Source organism: Rattus norvegicus, chromosome 20 (assembly GCF_036323735.1).
Source record: "Rattus norvegicus strain BN/NHsdMcwi chromosome 20, GRCr8, whole genome shotgun sequence".
In the NCBI taxonomy this organism is placed as follows: domain Eukaryota; kingdom Metazoa; phylum Chordata; class Mammalia; order Rodentia; family Muridae; genus Rattus; species Rattus norvegicus.
Window position 1 is genome coordinate 32,542,157 of NC_086038.1, and position 14,269 is coordinate 32,556,425.

General features: G+C 40.4%; 1 long non-coding RNA gene across 2 annotated transcripts in view; it reads right to left on the reverse strand.

The window, feature by feature from the left end:
* Positions 1-1,434: 1,434 nt before the first annotated feature.
* LOC120098877 (uncharacterized) overlaps positions 1,435-14,269 on the reverse strand; it is a 50,600-nt gene continuing 37,765 nt past the window's right edge. For both annotated transcript variants that reach the window (XR_010061132.1, XR_010061130.1), the window contains one exon: positions 1,435-5,039. This is a non-coding gene — a long non-coding RNA (uncharacterized LOC120098877). The remainder of the gene's footprint in view (positions 5,040-14,269) is intronic.

Consider the following 14,269-nt stretch of genomic DNA (forward strand, 5'->3'; position numbering starts at 1 on the left):
ACAACAAAACAGAACAGAGACAGAAGGAAGGGCCATCCGGAGACACCCCCCGCCCAACCTAAGGAATCCATCCCATCTGCGGACATCAAACCCAGACACTATTACTGAGGCCAAGAAGCACTTGCTGACTGGAGCCTGGTGTGGCTGTCCCCTGGGAGGTTCTACCAGCACCTGACCAATACAGATGCAGATAACTCACCGCCAACCATTGGACTGAGCTGGGTGACCCCAACGGGAAGCACTGAAGAAACTGAGGGGAATTGAAATCCCATAGGAAGAACAACAATATCAACTATCCAGACCACCTAGAGCTCCCAGGGACTAAACCACCAACCAAAGAGTACACATGGAGGGACCCATGGCTCCAGCTACATATGTAGCGGAGCATGGCCTTACCTGACATCAGTGGGAGGGGAGACCCTTGTAACTGTGGAGGCTAAAGTGAAGAGGTGGGGGTGGGAGAGTGAGTGGAGGAGCACCCTTTGAGGCAAAGAGGAGAGGGGAGAGGGAGGATGGAATGGGGGTTTTTTGAAGGGGGAACAGAGAATGGGGATATCATTTGAAATGCAAATGAATAAAACCGGAATAGGATGATACTTATATAGTCCTAAGGGTGGCTGTCTTTTTTACTTAGTAGTTTCTGAACGATTGAAAGCAAGTATTGTCTCTGTATGTGAGGAGAAAAATGTACCTCCCTCTCTCTGTGTGTGTGTGTGTGTCTCATAAAAATCTCTTTCTGTGTATGTGTTTGTAAAATGAGGTGAAACACTTAAGTCACTGAAGAAAAAAATGAAATGACTTTTTATTTTATGCCCCCACTTTCCCTTCACTGAGTTTGCCCACAGTAACAAAACTGCAAAGAACACCCCCAAACTCCAAACCGATTTCCATAACGATCAGTAAACGAACATCTTATTATCTCTTTTATCTTGTCACTGAACAGATGTTTAATCAGTTCTGGGCAATGAGAAAAGAATATTTTAAAGGATTTGACTTTGCATTTGAAAAAAAATACCCCAATTAGTTTTAAATGGTGACACATTAGTAATTACAACCATCCTATCCACGGTTATTAGCTTCCTCCACACCTAATAAGACTGTCCTAACTGAGGGGATCCTACCCAGTCACTTATTGAGGGCTTGTGTCTTTGCCCTACCTCTGCTTTCTAGGTAGGCTTGACACTGTAGCAATGGTGCCATGGGAAGAGGCATCTTGACCCTTTGGTAAGATGATCATACCCTTTGATACTGGGAGGAATGTATGGTTTTTTTTTATCTTTATTAACTTGAGTACTTCTTATTTACATTTCGATTGTTATTTCCCTTCCCGGTTTCCAGGCCAACATCCCCCTAACCCCTCCCCCTCCCTTTCTATATGGGCTTCCCCTCCCCATCCTCTCCCCATTACCACCCTCCCCCCAAAAATCACATTCACTAGGTGTTCAGTCTTGGCAGGACCAAGGGCTTCCCCTTCCACTGGTTCTCTTACTAGGCTATTCATTGCTACCTATGAGGTCAGAGTCCAGGGTCAGTCCATGTATAGTCTTTGGGTAGTGGCTTAATCCCTGGAAGCTCTGGTTACTTGGCATTGTTGTACATATGGGGTCTTGAGCCCCTTCAAGCTCTTCCAGTCCTTTCTCTGATTCCTTCAACGGGGGTCCCGTTCTCAGTTCAGTGGTTTGCTGCTGGCATTCGCCTATGTATTTGCTGTATTCTGGCTGTGTCTCTCGGGAGAGATCTACATCCGGTTCCTGTCGGCCTGCACTTCTTTGCTTCATCCATCTTATCTAGTTTGGTGGCTGTATATGTATGGGCCACATGTGGAGCAGGCTCTGAATGGGTGTTCCTTCTGCCTCTGTTCTAAACTTTGCCTACCTAGTCCTTGCCAAGGGTATTCTTGTTCCCCTTTTAAAGAAGGAGTGAAGCATTCGCGTTTTGGTCATTCTTCTTGAGTTTCATATGTTCTGTGCATCTAGGGTAATTCAAGCATTTGGGCTAATAGCCACTTATCAATGAGTGCATACCATGTGTGTTTTTCTGTGATTGGGTTACCTCACTCAGGATGATGTTTTCCAGTTCCCTCCATTTGCCTATGAATTTCATAAAGTCATTGTTTTTGAGGAGTGTATGTTTTGCTTGAGTCTTTTGTGAAGAAATTAATAGGCAGGAGTGAGATATTTGAAGGGCCTTGATGACTCAGGTACTACCTGAGCTAATCAGGTAGCAGTGTGTAACCTGTGGCAAATTTATGAAAGAAAGACTTTTCCCATGGATGTGCCAGAAGCTTATCCAGTCAATCCAGAATATCTATATCTATATCTATATCTATATCTATATCTATATCTATATCTATATCTATATCTATATCTATATCTACATCTATATCTATATCTATCTATTTATCTATCTATTTATCTATCTATCTATCTATCTATTATCTATCTATCTATAGAGGCAGACAGAGAGACAAACAGAGATACAGAGACAGACAAAGACAGACACAGACAGAGACAGACAGAGACAGACAGAGACAGACAGAGACAGAGGGAGAGGTTATCTGAAATCCTCCCTGAGATCTCTAAAATGAATCATTAGGTATCTTCTCCTCTTCTTTGCTTCAGATCGATATAATTTCTGTTGCTTAAAGTTAACAGCCCTGATGTGTCTGTAACTGAATCTTCAAAAACTCTTATCTTGTAAGGTGAGTTCAATCCTAAGCCAGTGTTGGCCGACAGGCGCATATTATTAGTAACTCGTGTCTCAATTATCCTTGCCCTTAGGCAGTAGCTGAAAACTTTTCTGAAGTATGGCTCGGTAACAGCCAATTAAGCACCCCGTTTTAAATGCCTAGCCAATTTTCTTCACTGGTTTTTCTATCCTTTCTCAGTTCTAAATACTCCGAGTTAGCGGAATAGACAAGAACATCGGGCTCCAAACGTTGTCATTAACTGTTCCTGTCATCCTCATGGTCAATAAGAACCAAGCACCCATAGGTAAGACACACCCCTATCTGTGTTTTTGCCCTTCTACCTATCCTCTCTTGCCTTTCTCCCTTTTCTTCTTCCTCACACTTTTGTTTCCTTGAGGGAATTTCTGTGGCAGCGGAAAGAGGTGCTTAAGCAGACTGAAGTGGAGGAGGGGCTCTGGTTTCCCTTGTCGATGGCCCTGACAAGGAGGATGGCTACTTGCCAGATTCTTTGTCTGACCCAGTGATTAAGCAGTGGGGAGTAGAGAAATTGTCTGGCTCCCTCTTATCATGTGGGAACTCCCCGGTTTTGTCTGGAGTAAACTGCGAGAAACGCCTCCTGTATTTTGCATGTCAGCTGTGAAGCATCTTTAAGTAGCAGTCTTCGACATATGGACACCTCCTTTTCGGTTCTGTGGAACGAGTTAGTGAGTATTCAAAAGGATCATCTCAAAACCTTCAAAGTTCCAGTGAATACTTCTATACAAATTAGATGCTGGGAAGTTCTTTAGTCAAAAATGAAGTAAACTCTGGCATAAGAATCATGGCTGGGGAGATGATTCGTTTGGTTAGACGCTGAGTTCAATTTCTAGGACACGTGTAACAAACGAACAAACAAACCCTGGCGCATTAGTGAGAGAGCAGGAGTTACGCAGACTCCATGGTAGGCAGACAGATAGGGAGAGGGGCCATCACTAGACAATAAAGTTGGCAAATTTCCAAGACAACCAGCTTCTTCCTGAACCTCCTGACTTGAGACAAAAGCTCCCAGGCTTTTGTCTCCCATGATCTGGGCTCCTGCTGATGGACTGGCTGGAGCAGGACATTTCACACAACAGTTGTAGACCAAGCATCTGTCTTACCCGTTTTCAAACTGACCAACACTAAATTAGGGGAGGAAGACTTTTCAGAGGCTTCAAAACTCCTAGGCCTCAAGAAGAGACTGGATTTTTGCTTTCTGAGTCCCCTCATGCATCACAGAGGGTGTGTGTGTGTGTGTGTGTGTGTGTGTGTGTGTGTGTGTGTGTGTACTGTGTGCACATGCTGTGTATGTACTTCCTCACCTTCAGTAAACACCTTTCTTCAACTACCGATCCTGTCTGTGGCTCTTTTTTTTTTTTTTTTTTTTTTTTTTTTTTTTTTTTGGTTCTTTTTTTTCGGAGCTGGGGACCGAACCCAGGGCCTTGCGCTTCCTAGGTAAGCGCTCTACCACTGAGCTAAATCCCCAGCCCCCTGTCTGTGGCTCTTGATGTTCCTCTGCTGCTATCTGTTGCACTTCAGGCTTTTCCTGCCTATTAATTCTTTAACTGTCAGAGAAAAGGAACCTGGTCAAGACCCCTAGACATGATCATTTATAGACTGTATTAGCAGTATACAGTTGAAAGTGTGGAGACAAAGACAATTTAATGGCTGGACTTAATGGTCAGACAGTCTACTCTAATTTTGAGTTCTAGGCCAATGAATGAATCTACTTCAAAAAATGTGGTGGATGGTACCAAAATTGTCCTCTGCCTTCTACATGCAGATCCATGATGAGTACATGCTTACCCCCCTGAACATGTACATTTATAAAGACCCACATGTGTGCACACACAGTTGTATTTGCTTTTCTATACTACCTACACTAATTTATGATTCTCTAATTTTTGGAAATGATCTTGATTTGGGCTCTTAATTTGCTCATAGTAAAAGTCTGCTTCTATTAACTCTTCAGATCTGTAAGGCAGGAAGTAATACACTTCCACACTCTGTGTTTAAGTTGCCAAATTTTCCCTGCAGCTTTGAAGTCATTTGTTCGCTAGTAGGTCACTGTTTTCAAAGATGGCCATCCTTTGGCATGACTTTAGACATTTGCCTGGAGTGTTTTGGAAGCAGCCATTATTCTCACAGATGACTGGACCTTGAGACATTTTAGTTTCCATTCAAGTTCCTCCAGTTGTAGAGTCATCTCTTGTATCTTGTAAGAAATGTCAATGTCCCAACATCCAGCTCAGGGAATTTTCATTGATTGAGGCTTCACAGGACACAGCCTGCCTCCACGTCCACCAATCCAGTTTATGCACTGCTCTGTAAGCTGTGCAAAAACAAAGAGATAGGAGTCCTGTGACTTACATCTGCAGTATTTACTAGAATTTTCTACGCTTTTACTAAGCATCCCCAGGGCGTGCTCTCCTTGATTCAGCCTTCTCTACAGATATCCTTAGCCCATTCTTACTGACGGAAAAGCTCGGCCTCAGAAGTGGTCACATGGCTACAATAAATGGAAACAAGAACTGCATAGAAGTACATAAAACACCAAGAGGAGTGGTCAGAGGAAAGGTGTATCTAGGAGAGAAGTCTTAAGTTACAAACAGTAGGGACATCTGTGGTGGCTGGTAGCCTGGTCAGAGATATAGGGGACCCTCACTAAAATCCCAGAGTTCTGGAGGTACAGCCCTAACTTAGAACCTTCTTTCTGTTTTGTTCTTTTCCTCCTGAAGAAGCTACTTCATGGGATTCCAGCAACACTGCAAGGCACTGGGAAGTCCTCTATTACATAGTATTTTACATCTTGCCTAATCAAGCAAGCTCAAGATGACCATCCAAGGCTCCTATAGGACACCAGTCTTTTCCTGTTTACTGACAATTGCATCTCCCCTTTCATTAGGCCGTTGTTATCTAGTTTCAGTGGTGAGTAAAATGGGCCTCATCCGGTTTCATTTGTGGAATCTTCCCTAGGAAGTTTGCAATGCTAGTCCTCACATCCTGTATGCCTAGTACAGCATTGGTCAGTGGGAAGATGTTACTCAAAGGAGCAATGATTAAATAATTTAGGATGAATAACTCTGGATATCTAGTGTATACCTCAAAAGCCATATGATATCACTATATTATACAAATACTATATTATCCGACTCAAGATTTAAAAAGATAGTTTCTTACACACTTCCAAAATCCATAAACAGCAACAATGAGGTGTTAGATATATTAATTAGCTTGACAGTGCTAATTATGTAATCTGTCTATATTTTAGAATTATACATTATAATTAGATGTCTGAAATATATAGATTTTGTTTGCAAGTATATTTTAAAAAAGATGGAAAAGGAGGAATTTTCGGCAGTGATGGGTATGCCCTATATTTTCCCTATTCTATGTAGTGACTTTGAGTACTTGATATGTGACTAGTGTGACTGCGGCATTGAAAGGTTCAGTTTGCTGCACTTGAATTAATGGACATTTAAATAAAAAAAACCCTAATTATGGTTTGTAGTTATCCCAATACCCGTGCTCGAGTGTCCATCCAAAACAAAATAAACCCCAAATTACTTAACTTAAAGTTACCTATCAGTTTGCTCTTCCCACTAGATTCCTGTGACAAAGTAGTTTTCCCCTTTTGTGCAACCGTGTGATGGCTTTTTCCTTCTCCCCTTACTGGATTATCTTTCTCTCTTTCACCTGGGTTAGCATCTTTCACCAGTATCTGCTTGCTTCTGGCAGAAACTCAGTGCTTTCTTAGAGCCTGATCTCATAGAAGAAAGCTTTCCCCACCACCCTCCACAGTTCAGGAAGGATGCAAAGCAGCTAGAGCTTCCCAGCCAGCAGAGCGCTGGTCCCCTGGGGCATGAGAGACAAGTCTAAGTGGTGCTAGTGCAAGACTTTGTACAAGTATACGACGTTGTTTAATGGATATTAGAATCATGTAATTAGCACTTCAGATGTGTGACTTCATGGATATTACCGCTTAATATGGAACTAAACTAGAGAATCATTTAAATAGTATGTTAAATAAATAGTGGTACAGTTTGTTTTTTAAATGGCAGAACTCTCAGAAGTACAGTTTCTAAGGAAACTTCTGTAATTAGCTCCACTGACCTATTCCCATACTCCACATACGTGCCTACTTTGGTCATGTCTTTGTTGCCTTGGTTCCCTTGGCCTTGAGTGTCTGTCTCCTTTTGACTTCTCATCTCAGGTAAAATCCTACCATCAATACCAGATCAAGTCCTCAGAGAGACCCTTCTTCCCTCCTCGCCTTCCTCAACTTTCTCCTAAAGCAAGTGTCCCTACCGTCTTCTTCTCAGGCTGACTCACCCTTTCAGTGTAGCATTTAGCACAGCTTTGGTTCATTGGCTGTAGAGCGTTCTGTTTTGCTCACTAAACTGAGAACCGTCTGAAAGCATGGGCATTGTTTTAAACTTTCTCATGCCTTGGAGTATCTAAGTTCTAAAGTGTTTATCATGGAATGAACACAGGTTTAATATAAAATGTATTACGTGAAGCCATTTTTTTAAAAAAAATCATCTTCCTCTTTTCTCTCATAATTATTGTCACTGGAGGAAACTTTAGTCACCCTAAGCTAGCAAATGTACAGGGAGCCAAAGGGGAATAATAAATAATCAGATGGAATGTGTGTGAAAAACTTTCAAAGTTTTCCAAAACTAAACCAAGCTAAAATAAATGTTAAAATTATTTCATGTCTTCTACTGAAAATTAAAAGCAAGGACTTAATTTATCAAAAAAGTACAGATATATATATATATATATATATATATATATATATATCTTCTGCATTACTGAAACAAATTGGTTTGTTTATGCTAATCTCCTTTTTAAAACAAGTTTCCAACTGTACTACTTAACTTCCTCTCTAGTTGCTAGGAAAAATTCTAGACAAGGAGAAATTTCAGGAAAGAGGGGCTTGCAGTTGACAGTTTACAGTCCAAGGGAAAGAGTGCCTCATGACGAGACAGTCATGGAAGCAGGAGTTTGAGGAGGATGGTCATATTTTGTCTATAGTGGAGAAGCAGAGAGACACAAGTATTGGCGTTCAGCTTGAATTTTACTTTTTATGCAATCCAGGGCTCCAGCCCACACCCCATTGCTGCTCACAGCCATGGCGCATCTCCTCCTTTTGAGGAAAGTAATCTATAAAACCATTCACAGACCTGACAAGCCACTTCTCTCTTCTGTGCTTTGAGGTCATGTCAAGTAGCCAGCATTAGCTGCCACACCCACTGCCCTCTTTACTCTCCTGGGTGAGCGTCTTTATAGGTAGAACACTGGGTGAGGTCCTTCATAGGTGGTATACTCCTTGAGCTGTAGTCCCTTTCTCATTCTCCATAGACCATTCTCAGAAATGAGGTACTTACTCAAACTTAAAATTAATTTGGAGTTTTTCAAGCTAGAGTTGCCATTCCAATATCAAATAAAATTGACTTTCAATCAAAAGTCATTAAAAAAAGATAAGGAAGGACACTTCATATTCATCAAAGGAAACATCCACCAAGATGAACTCTTAATCCTAAATATCTATGCTCCAAATACAAGGGCACCTACATACATAAAAGAAACCTTACTAAAGCTCAAAGAACACACTGCACCTTACATGAAATAGTAGGAGATTTCAACACCTCACTTTCATCAATGGACAGATCATTGAAACAGAAATTAAACAGAGACATAGAGAAAGTAACAGAAGTTATGAACCAAATGGATTTAACAGATATTTACAGAAAATCCCATCCTAAAACAAAAGGATATACCTTCTTCTCAGCACCTCATGGAACCTTCTCCAAAACTGACCATATAATCAATCACAAAACAGGCCTCAACAGATACAGGAAGATAGAAATAATCCCATGTGTCCTCTCAGATCACCACACACTAAGACTGGTTTTCAATAACAGTAATGACAGAAATCCCACATATATATATGGAAGTTGAACAATGCTCTACTCAATGACAACTTGGTCAAGGAAGAAATAAAGAAAGAAATTAAAGACTTTTTAGAATTTAAGAAAATGAAGATACAACATTCCCAAACTTATTGGACACAATGAAAGTGGTGCTAAGAGGAAAATTCAGAACTCTGAGTGCCTGCAAAAAGAAACAGGAGAGAGCATATGCCAGCAGCTTGACAGCACACCTAAAAGCTCTAGAACAAAAAATAAATAAATAAACCCAAGAGGAATAGAAGGCAGGAAATAATCAAACTCGGGACTGAAGTCAACCAAGTAGAAATGAAAAGGACTATACAAAGAATCAACAAAACCAGGAGGTGGTTCTTTGAGAAAATCAAGATAGATAAACCCTTAGCCAGACTAACCAGAGGTCACAGGAAGTGTATCCAAATTAACAAAATCAGAAATGTAAAGGGAGACATAACAACAGAATCTGAAGAAATTAAAAATATCATCAGATCCTACTACAAAAGCCTATATTCAACAAAATTGGAAAATGTGGAGGAAATGGACCATTTTCTAGACAGATTCTAGGTACCAAAGTTGAATCAGGAACAAATAAACCATCTAAACAACCCCATAACTCTTAAAGAAATAGCAGTTATTAAAAGTCTCCCAACCAAAAAGAGCCCAGGTCTAGATGGGTTCAGTGCAGAATTCTATCAGACCTTCATAGAAGACCATACCAATACTATCCAAACTATTCCACAATATTGAAACAGATGGAGCACTACCGAATTCCTTCTATGAAGCCACAATTACTCTTATACCTAGACCACACAAAGACCCAACAAAGAAAGAGAACTTCAACTGGTCTTCAATAACAATAAGGGAAGAATGCCCACATATACGTGGAAATTGAACAATGCTCTACTCAATGATAACCTGGTCAAGGAAGAAATAAAGAAAGAAATTAAAAACTTTTTAGAATTTAATGAAAATGAAGGTACAACATACCCAAACTTATGGGACACAATGAAAGCTGTGCTAAGAGGAAAACTCATAGCGCTGAGTGCCTGCAGAAAGAAACAGGAAAGAGCATATGTCAGCAGCTTGACAGCACACCTAAAAGCTCTAGAACAAAAAGAAGCAAATACACCCAGGAGGAGTAGAAGGCAGGAAATAATCAAACTCAGAGCTGAAATCAACCAAGTAGAAACAAAAAGGACCATAGAAAGAATCAACAGAACCAAAAGCTGGTTCTTTGAGAAAATCAACAAGATAGATAAACCCTTAGCCAGACTAACGAGAGGACACAGAGAGTGCGTCCAAATTAACAAAATCAGAAATGAAAAGGGAGACATAACTACAGATTCAGAGGAAATTCAAAAAATCATCAGATCTTACTATAAAAACCTATATTCAACAAAACTTGAAAATCTTCAGGAAATGGACAATTTCCTAGACAGATACCAGGTATCGAAGTTAAATCAGGAACAGATAAACCAGTTAAACAACCCCATAACTCCTAAGGAAATAGAAGCAGTCATTAAAGGTCTCCCAACCAAAAAGAGCCCAGGTCCAGACGGGTTTACTGCAGAATTCTATCAAACCTTCATAGAAGACCTCATACCAATATTATCCAAACTATTCCACAAAATTGAAACAGATGGCTCACTACCGAATACCTTCTATGAAGCCACAATTACTCTTATACCTAAACCACACAAAGACACAACAAAGAAAGAGAACTTCAGACCAATTTCCCTTATGAATATCGACGCAAAAATACTCAATAAAATTCTGGCAAACCGAATCCAAGAGCACATCAAAACAATCATCCACCATGATCAAGTAGGCTTCATCCCAGGCATGCAGGGATGGTTTAATATACGGAAAACCATCAACGTGATCCATTATATAAACAAACTGAAAGAACAGAACCACATGATCATTTCATTAGATGCTGAGAAAGCATTTGACAAAATTCAACACCCCTTCATGATAAAAGTCCTGGAAAGAATAGGAATTCAAGGCCCATACCTAAACATAGTAAAAGCCATATACAGCAAACCAGTTGCTAACATTAAACTAAATGGAGAGAAACTTGAAGCAATCCCACTAAAATCAGGGACTAGACAAGGCTGCCCACTCTCTCCCTACTTATTCAATATAGTTCTTGAAGTTCTAGCCAGAGCAATCAGACAACAAAAGGAGATCAAGGGGATACAGATCGGAAAAGAAGAGGTCAAAATATCACTATTTGCAGATGATATGATAGTATATTTAAGTGATCCCAAAAGTTCCACCAGAGAACTACTAAAGCTGATAAACAACTTCAGCAAAGTGGCTGGGTATAAAATTAACTCAAATAAATCAGTTGCCTTCCTCTATACAAAAGAGAAACAAGCGGAGAAAGAAATTAGGGAAACGACACCCTTCATAATAGACCCAAATAATATGAAGTACCTCGGTGTGACTTTAACCAAGCAAGTAAAATATCTGTACAATAAGAACTTCAAGACACTGAGGAAAGAAATTGAAGAAGACCTCAGAAGATGGAAAGATCTCCCATGCTCATAGATTGGCAGGATTAATATAGTAAAAATGGCCATTTTACCAAAAGCAATCTACAGATTCAATGCAATCCCCATCAAAATACCAATCCAATTCTTCAAAGAGTTAGACAGAACAATTTGCAAATTCATCTGGAATAACAAAAAACCCAGGATAGCTAAAGCTATCCTCAACAATAAAAGGACTTCAGGGGGAATCACTATCCCTGAACTCAAGCAGTATTACAGAGCAATAGTGATAAAAACTGCATGGTATTGGTACAGAGACAGACAGATAGACCAATGGAACAGAATTGAAGACCCAGAAATGAACCCACACACTTATGGTCACTTGATTTTTGACAAAGGAGCCAAAACCATCCAATGGAAAAAAGATAGCATTTTCAGCAAATGGTGCTGGTTCAACTGGAGGTCAACATGTAGAAGAATGCAGATCGAACCATGCTTATCACCCTGTACAAAGCTTAAGTCCAAGTGGATCAAGGACCTCCACATCAAACCAGACACACTCAAACTAATAGAAGAAAAACTAGGGAAGCATCTGGAACACATGGGCACTGGAGAAAATTTCCTGAGCAAAACACCAATGGCTTATGCTCTAAGATCAAGAATCGACAAATGGGATCTCATAAAACTGCAAAGCTTCTGTAAGGCAAAGGACACTGTGGTTAGGACAAAACAGCAACCAACAGATTGGGAAAAGATCTTTACCAATCCTATAACAGATAGAGGACTTATATCCAAAATATACAAAGAACTCAAGAAGTTAGACCGCAGGGAGACAAATAACCCTATTAAAAATGGGGTTCAGAGCTAAACAAAGAATTCACAGCTGAGGAATGCCGAATGGCTGAGAAACACTTAAAGAAATGTTCAACATCTTTAGTCATAAGGGAAATGCAAATCAAAACAACCCTGAGATTTCACCTCACACCAGTGAGAATGGCTAAGATCAAAAACTCAGGTGACAGCAGATGCTGGCAAGGATGTGGAGAAAGAGGAACACTCCTCCATTGTTGGTGGGATTGCAGACTGGTAAAACCATTCTGGAAATCAGTCTGGAGTTTCCTCAGAAAATTGGACATTGAACTGCCTGAGGATCCAGCTATACCTCTCTTGGGCATATACCCAAAAGATGCCTCAACATATAAAAGAGACACGTGCTCCACTATGTTCATCGCAGCCTTATTTATAATAGCCAGAAACTGGAAAGAACCCAGATGCCCTTCAACAGAGGAATGGATACAGAAAATGTGGTACATCTACACAATGGAATATTACTCAGCTATCAAAAACAACGACTTTATGAAATTCGTAGGCAAATGGTTGGAACTGGAAAATATCATCCTGAGTGAGCTAACCCAATCACAGAAAGACATACATGGTATGCACTCATTGATAAGTGGCTATTAGCCCAAATGCTTGAATTACCCTAGATCCCTAGAACAAACAAAACTCAAGACAGATGATCAAAATGTGAATGCTTCACTCCTTCTTTAAATGAGGAAAAAGAATACCCTTGGCAGGGAAGGGAGAGGCAAAGATTAAAACAGAGACTGAAGGAACACCCATTCAGAGCCTGCCCCACATGTGGCCCATACACATACAGCCACCCAATTAGACAAGATGGATGAAGCAAAGAAGTGCAGGCCGACAGGAGCCGGATGTAGATCGCTCCTGAGAGACATAGCCAGAATACAGCAAATACATAGGCGAATGCCAGCAGCAAACCACTGAACTGAGAATAGGACCCCCGTTGAAGGAATCAGAGAAAGAACTGGAAGAGCTTGAAGGGGCTCGAGACCCCATATGTACAACAATGTCAAGCAACCAGAGCTTCCAGGGACTAAGCCTCTACCTAAAGACTATACATGGACTGACCCTGGACTCTGACCTCATAGGTAGCAATGAATATCCTAGTAAGAGCACCAGTGGAAGGGGAAGCCCTGGGTCCTGCTAAGACTGAACCCCCAGTGAACTAGTCTGTGGGGGGGAGGGCGGCAATGGGGGGAGGGTTGGGAGGGGAACACCCATAAGGAAGGGGAGGGGGAAGGGGGATGTTTGCCCGGAAACCGGGAAAGGGAATAACACTTGAAATATATATAAGAAATACTCAAGTTAATAAAAAAAAAAGAAAGAGTACTTCAGACCAATTTCCCTTATGAATATTGATGCAAAAATACTCAATAAAATTCTTGGAAACTGAATCCAAGAACACATCCAAACAATAATCCATCATGATCAAGCAGGCTTCATCCTTGGGATGGTTTAATATATGAAAATCCATCAATGTAATCCACTATATAAACAAACTCAAAGAAAAGAACCACATGATCATTTCATTAGATGCTGAGAGAGCATTTGACAAAATTCAACACCCCTTCATGATAAAAGTCCTGGAAAGAATAGGAATTCAAGGCCCATACCTAAACATAGTAAAAGCCATATACAGCAAACCAGTAGCCAAGATCAAACTAAACGGAGAGAAACTTGAAGCAATTCCACTAAAATCAGGGACTAGACAAGGCTGCCACTCTCTCCCTACTTATTCAATATAGTACTCGAAGTCCTAGCCAGAGCAATCAGACAGCGAAAGGAGGTCAAAGGGATACAAATTGGAAGGGAAGAAATCAAAATATTACTATTTGCAGATGATATGATAGTATACTTAAGTGACCCCAAAAGTTCCACCAGAGAACTACTAAGCCTGATAAACAGCCTCAGCAAAGTGTCAGGGTATAAAATTAACTCAAATCAGTAGACTTCCTCTACTCAGAGGATAAACAGGCTGAAAAAGAAATTAAGGAAATGACACCCTTCACAATAGTCACTATTGTATATTAATACAATATCCTGGTGTGACTTTAACCAAGCAAGTGAAAGATCTGTATGACAAGAACTTCAAGTCTCTGAAGAAAGAAATTGAGGAAGATCTCAGAAGATGGAAAGATTTCCCATGCTCATGGTTTGGCAGGATTAATATAGTAAAGATGGTCATTTTGTCAAAAGCAATCTACAGATTCAATACAATCCTTATCAAAATTCCTACTCAATTCTTTATAGAG